Source organism: Emys orbicularis, chromosome 3 (genome assembly GCF_028017835.1).
Source record: "Emys orbicularis isolate rEmyOrb1 chromosome 3, rEmyOrb1.hap1, whole genome shotgun sequence".
Classification (NCBI taxonomy): Eukaryota; Metazoa; Chordata; order Testudines; family Emydidae; genus Emys; species Emys orbicularis.
This window is the reverse complement of record NC_088685.1, coordinates 83345909-83352671: the sequence shown is the minus strand read 5'-3', so window position 1 is coordinate 83352671 and position 6763 is coordinate 83345909.

The following is a 6763-nucleotide window of genomic DNA, read 5'->3' as shown; positions in this document are numbered from 1 at the left end:
CTATAGAAAAGAATAATTTATTGTTTACAGACATATTCTTGTTTTTACAGAGTGATTTTTGCTGAGCTAGGGTGTGATCCAAACACCACTTAAGTCAATGAAAAGACTCCCATTGCCGGCTATGTGTCAGGCCCAGATGCAGTGTAAGACACTACAGAGCAACATAATATAAACAGTTCCAGCTGCTCTGCAATAATTTTCTTTAGAAGAGCAGAAAATGTGTATTTTGTTTATGATGTCATAGCTGAATTAAACTATTTAGAGGTTTAAAAAAGTACTGCTTTGTATTAGAGTGGGATACGTTTCCAGAAATGCTGCAGGAAGTATAATTGATCTAATGGCATACATATATTGAGGGACCAGTCCAGCAAAGTGCTGGGCTTTTCATGGGAAGTAACGATTGTGCTCAACCACACTGAATTTTTCAGTGGGAGCTGAGAGTGTTCAGCATCTCCTCAGAGGCACTGAGGCCCAATTTTTCATAAATGGCCTCTAGTTTTTGGCACCTGTATTTTTCAGTGCCCAAGTCTGGTAGAGTTAGGCAGTTAAAAATTGAAGGACCAAAATTAGAGGCCACTTTTGAAAATCTGGTTGTAAGTTTCTTGCCAGATCAGGCCCTAGACTATTTTCTTGTTGAAAGAATATCCTATATTTCATTGCAAAAGAAAGGGAACAGGTTAGGCCTTGTCTACACAAAAAGTTTCACCACTTTAACTAAAGGTATGTTTCTAAACCAATTTAGTTAAACTGGTACAACTTTTTGTGTGGATATTTTTATATCAATTTAAACTTGGTTCATATTGCCTTAGCTTGTACCTGTGTGCAAACTACATTGATATAAGATGCCAACAAGTTTGAACCAGTTTAATGAAATTGTTTTTTTAACCAGTTTAAGTTAAACCAGCGCAACTTCTGTGTGTAGACAAACCATAAGCACTTCACAGGGTGATGGAAGTTCCACATTTGATCTATATGGACAACAAAACTATCCAAAGGTATTCTATTAAATACTAAAAATCAAGTTTTGGAAAAGATATAAAACCTCATCATTCAAGGGTTAAGCCAGTCTCCTGCTTTAGGAGCAGATTTTTCTGAGGGACAGTTTATCCTACTACTTACTTTGAGGCTTTCCCCACCTTCCTTGGAAGCATATAGTGCTGACCACTGTCAGACACAGAGATTAGATGGACCATGAGTCTGATCCAGTGTAGCAATTACTATGTATGAGCACTTTTTTTTAAAGAGAAACATTTCTTTTTAATTTAATCTATTACAAAATAAAAATATGTGTTTGAATCATTTGACTGGATAATTTCTTTCTGAGAGTTTTAGAAAAGTATTTTGCTCATAGAACTTCAGTAATTTCTGAGTCTAAACAAGCAGCAAGTTAAAGTAAAAAGAACTAAACATTATTTTAGCAATTACTTCCATTTTTAAACAATTGATATTATTGGGGAGTTGTGTACCAAATAATATTTATTTAATATGCTGTTGTATTATACAATACTAAAGACATATATAGAGATATGAATTTCATATTTCATCTCTACAGCCATGCAAGCTAGCAATTATCCATAAATGATTTAAATGCTAATAAAATCTAAAATGTATATAGTGGGTAAACATGATTTAGGACAGGGGTCAGCAACCTTTCAGAAGTGGTGTGAGTCTTCATTTATTCACTCTAATTTAAGGTTTCGCGTGCCAGTAATACATTTTAATGTTTTTAGAAGGTCTCTTTCTATAAGTCTATAATATATAACGAAACTATTGTTGTATGTAAAGTAAATAAGGTTTAGAAAATGTTTAAGAAGCTTCATTTAAAATTAAATTAAAATGCAGATCCCCCTGGACCGGTGGCCAGGACCCGGGCAGTGTGAGTGCCACTGAAAATCAGCTTGCGTGCCGCCTTCAGCATGCGTGCCATAGGTTGCCTACCCCTGGTTTAGGAGCTTAAATCTCATTGAAAAACAATGGGATTTGGGCTCATAACTCATTCAGGCATTTTTGAAAAATTTACCCACTATAGTATATATTTTCAGAGGCATATTTCCCCCAAACAACATTTTCCTGATATTATTAGATAAATTTCAAATAATTCAGCAAACCCTGATACAGAGAAGAAGCTTTACATTTAGCTGGTATTTGTGAGAATGTGAAAGATTGAGGTTTTGCTGCCACCTGTTGGTAAATATCTGAAGAGCAGGATCTGTGTTTTGCAATAACGAAAAAACACAAAAGTTGAGGAAAGCAAGAGTGAGGGTAGAAAGTTGACATCTGGCTTGGGGAGAGAAAAGTTTCAAGTTATTAAGTCATAATGATCAAATGAGGTGGGGAAAAGGTGAAAAGGGAAGGTAAAAACTGAATTCACAGGATTTTTTTTCACATTTTTCTTTACAGAAGCAATGAGGTCATTTCCTACTGAGTCAATATACTACTGGAAGTGAGTCAGTGTGGATATGCTGAGTAAGTTGAAAGAATGTAACTAATGACTGTATGATAGCCAGAAATATAATTATTAAAAAGAACACAATGAACCAAAATATGTTTTTGAAATGAACAAACTAGTACTAATATGGGAGTGCAGTGGAGAGTATAAACCACATGCAGTGTTTGACCTTCAGCGGTTAAAAACCTTTTTTGAAGAAAAGGAAAAGAACCTTCCTTCACCCACTAACACAGAGTATTGTCTTCCATTTAAAAACTCAGGAACCATCTTGCAGGAACTGTTGTGTTGATAAAGGGGTTTCAGGCCCAACAGAAAATAATAATAATATCTAGCTCTTCTATTTATCATATTTTGTTAGTAGATCTCAAAGCACTTTACAAAGGTGGTCAGCTTCCTTATCGTCCAGGGGAAACAGAGATGGAGTGATTTGCCTAAGATCACCCAGAAGGGAATAAAACCCACATCTCCTAAATCTCAGCCCAGTGTTCTATCCACTAGGCAACACCCTTGTTTACTGCTACAACCCTGAGGCCTGATCTACACTACAAAGTTAGGTCCACGTAAGCCACCTTGTGTCCACCTAGTTGTGATATGTGTCTACACTTAAATTTGTCTCCCATTGATGTAAGTGTCCAGTTACAGTGATGCAGTAAAGCCACCCCTCCTCCTGCCCCCCAGTAGCGTTGAGCCATGGTCAACATACTGAAGTCGACTCAAAGCTAGTATAGACATTGTGTTACCTATTTCAACCCTAACAGTCCTCTAGCAGCTGATCCGCAAGGCCCAACACTGACCACTGTAATTACAATTGTGAGCGCCACACTGCCCAGGGGTCATGGAGACTAGAAGCCCCCTCTCTCCTTTAAACCCCTGTGAATTTTTGAAATACCTTTTCCTGATTGCCCATCTTGGTGAACACACCTAGCAGCTCTCCATTTTTGTGTGCAACTGCCCAGCTGACTATGCCAGCTAAAGTTTTATTTAACCAAGCAATTCCCTCCTCAATTCCATTTCTCTGGTGCCACACTCACCATGGCTGATGCTGTGAGTGGCATAAAGCAGCTGCAGTTAGTGTATAGTTTGTGTGAATGCATACTTGGCTCCTTGCATCGGCACTGCTCATTCTTCCCAGGAGTGCTTGTGTTGATGCACAGTGTGGCACACCATGGGTAGAGATCCCAGTGTGTAACCCACCACCATCCAGCACACTGTCTTTTGGGAAGTTTTGGCAATGCATGGTGGGGCAGAAACAAGTCGCACAGGGTGACTGAGAGCAAGAGGTCAACTTCACAGCATGCAATTTTCTCTGTCCCATAATGTCATCTGTCCCATAATTTTCATAAAAATCCTATGAACAAGCAGAATCCTCCTTGCTGTCCACCATCTCTGACAGAAACCTGGACATTGCTCTGCACTATTGTCATAAGCATTGAAAGCACAGGACACACAATCCTCCGGTATTTGCACAGCCACAAGAAGAAGCGAATCAGCAGGGAACACACTCTTCGTTTAGCTAGCATAGAACTATTGTTGCCATGGTTGCTGAACTCTGATCCTGTTTTCTTTAAGACAAAACAAGACAAACACACGAAAAAGACCAAAGAACAAACAGCAGAGAAAATTTAGCTTCTGTCTCTGGTGCTGACTTTCAAAAGTAACCTCACTACTGTAGAATCACAGGCTCAGTGCATGGTCTTAATCAGCCTGACTCTGACACCTGGCAAACTATAGGCCAGAGATCGGCAACCTTTGGCACGTGGCTCGCCAGGGTAAGCACCCTGGAGGGCCGGGCAGGTTTGTTTACCTGCTGTGTCCGCAGGTTCGGCCGATCGCGGCTCCCACTGGCCATGGTTTGCTGCTCCAGGCCAATGGGGGCTGCGGGAAGCAGCGGCCAGCACATCCCTCGGCCCGCGCCACTTCCCGCAGCCCCCATTGGCCTGGAGTGGCGAACCGCGGCCAGTGGGAGCTGCGATCGGCCGAACCTGCGGACGCGGCAGGTAAACAAACCGGTGCTTAGGCTGGCGGGCTGCGGGCCAGAGGTTGCTGATCCCTGCTATAGGCTGTTTAAGCAGGGCCGGCTCCAGCTTTTTTGCCGCCCCAAGCGGCAAAGAAAAAAAGAAAAGAAAAAAAAAAAAAAACCCTGATTGAGCTGCCGCCGAAGTGCCACCGAAGAGGAAGAGAGGGCGTGAAGGACCCGCCACCGAATTGCCACTGCAGACCCGGACGTGCTGTTCCAATAACGGACAGAGTGCCGCCCCTTTCTACTGCCCGCCCCAGGCACCTGCTTCCTTCGCTGGTGCCTGGAGCCAGCCCTGTGTTTAAGGCATTGCTTTTAGTTGTCTTTCTGGTCAAGTGCTCACAGCACAATAGCAAAAGGTGCGGTTTTCTTGGTGGCTAACACAGAAGAGGGCTATTAGAAGACAAAAAGAGAAAGATGGAACAGAGAAGAAATAAAGTGGAGAAGGAAAATGACACACAAAGGAAAGAATGACCGAAGGAACCCAAATCTGACATTCCAGGTGTTCAAGATTTAGCTAAAGCTGGTGGAGGTGATGATGTCATTTGGTTCCCTCTCTATGGCCCAATGTGTTGAGAACGTCTTTCAGGATTAGAACGATGAAAGCCCAACAGTGTTATGGTAAAAAGAACGAGGAGTACTTGTGGCACCTTAGAGACTAATAAATTTATTTGAGCATAAGCTTTCATGGTCTAAAACCCACTTCATCCGATGCATGCAGTGGAAAATACAGTAGGAAGATATATATATACACAGAGAACATGAAAAAATGGGTTTTGCCATACCAACTCTAACGAGACTAATCAATTAAGGTGGGCTATTACCAGCAGGAGAAAAAAAACTTTTGTAGTGATAATCAGGATGGCCCATTTCAAACCGTTGACAAGAAGGTGTGAGTAACAGTAGGGAAAAAATTAGCATGGGGAAATAGTTTTTACTTTGTGTAATGACCCATCCACTCCCAGTCTTTATTCAAGCCTAATTTAATGATGTCCATTTTGCAAATTAATTCCAGTTCTGCAGTTTCTCGTTGGAGTCTGTTTTTTAAGTTTTTTTGTTGAAGAATTGCAACTTTTAGGTCTGTAATTGAGTGACCAGGGAGGTTGAAGTGTTCTCCGACTGGTTTTTGAATGTTATAATTCTTGACGTCTGAGTTGTGTCCATTTATTCTTTTGTGTAGAGACTGTCTGGTTTGGCCAATGTACATGGCAGAGGGGCATTGCTGGCACATGATGGCATATATCACATTGGAGGATGTGCAGGTTAACGAGCCTCTGATGGTGTGGCTGATGTGATTAGGTCCTATGATGGTGTCCCTTGAATAGATATGTGGACAGAGTTGGCAACGGGCTTTGTTGCAAGGATAGGTTCCTGGGTTAGTGTTTTTGTTGTGTGGTTGCTGGTGAGTATTTGCTTCAGGTTGGGAGGCTGTCTGTAAGCAAGGACTGACCTGTTTTGGGGGGAGAGATAGCTCAGTGGTTTGAGTATTGGCCTGCTAAACCCAGAGTTGTGAGTTTCAATCCTTGAGGGGGCCATTTAGGGATCTGGGGCAAAATTCTGTCTGGGGATTGGTCCTGCTTTGAGCAGGGGGTTGGACTAGATGACCTCCTGAGGTCCCTTCCAACCCTTATATTCTATGATGAGTGAGGGATTGTCCTTCAGGATAGGTTGTAGATCCTTGATGATGCACTGGAAAGGTTTTAGTTGGGGGCTGAAGGTGACAGCTAGTGGCATTCTGTTACTTTCTTTGCTGGGCCTGGAGTAGGTGACTTCTGGGTATTCTTCTGGCTCTGTCAATCTGTTTCTTCACTTCAGCAGGTGGGTTTTGTAGTTGTAAGAATGCTTGATAGAGATCTTGTAGGTGTTTGTCTCTGTCTGAAGGATTGGAGCAAATGTGGTTGTATCTTAGAGGTTGGCTGTAAACAATGGATCATGTGATGTGGTCTGGATGAAAGCTGGAGGCATGTAGGTCAGTATAGTGGTCAGTAGGTTTCCAGTATAGGGTGGTGTTTATTAACACTGTAGTGTCCAGGAAGTGGATCTCTTGTGTGATAGCAGCCACCTTGGCAAAGCTTGCTCCCTCCAGTCCACCTGTTGCCATGCTCCCTTTTGGTGCCTCCCACCCTGAGTTAAACAGTGTCCAGAATACGTGGCAACTTCATCTCATTAAAATTAACCAGTCAAAACACATATAAGTGATTTCTACTATAAACATTCCCTCCAACTTCTAGAGTCTTTCAGCTCATTGTCCTGTCAACCTATGACAGGAGCCCCTTATCACCATTCTTTTAACTTAA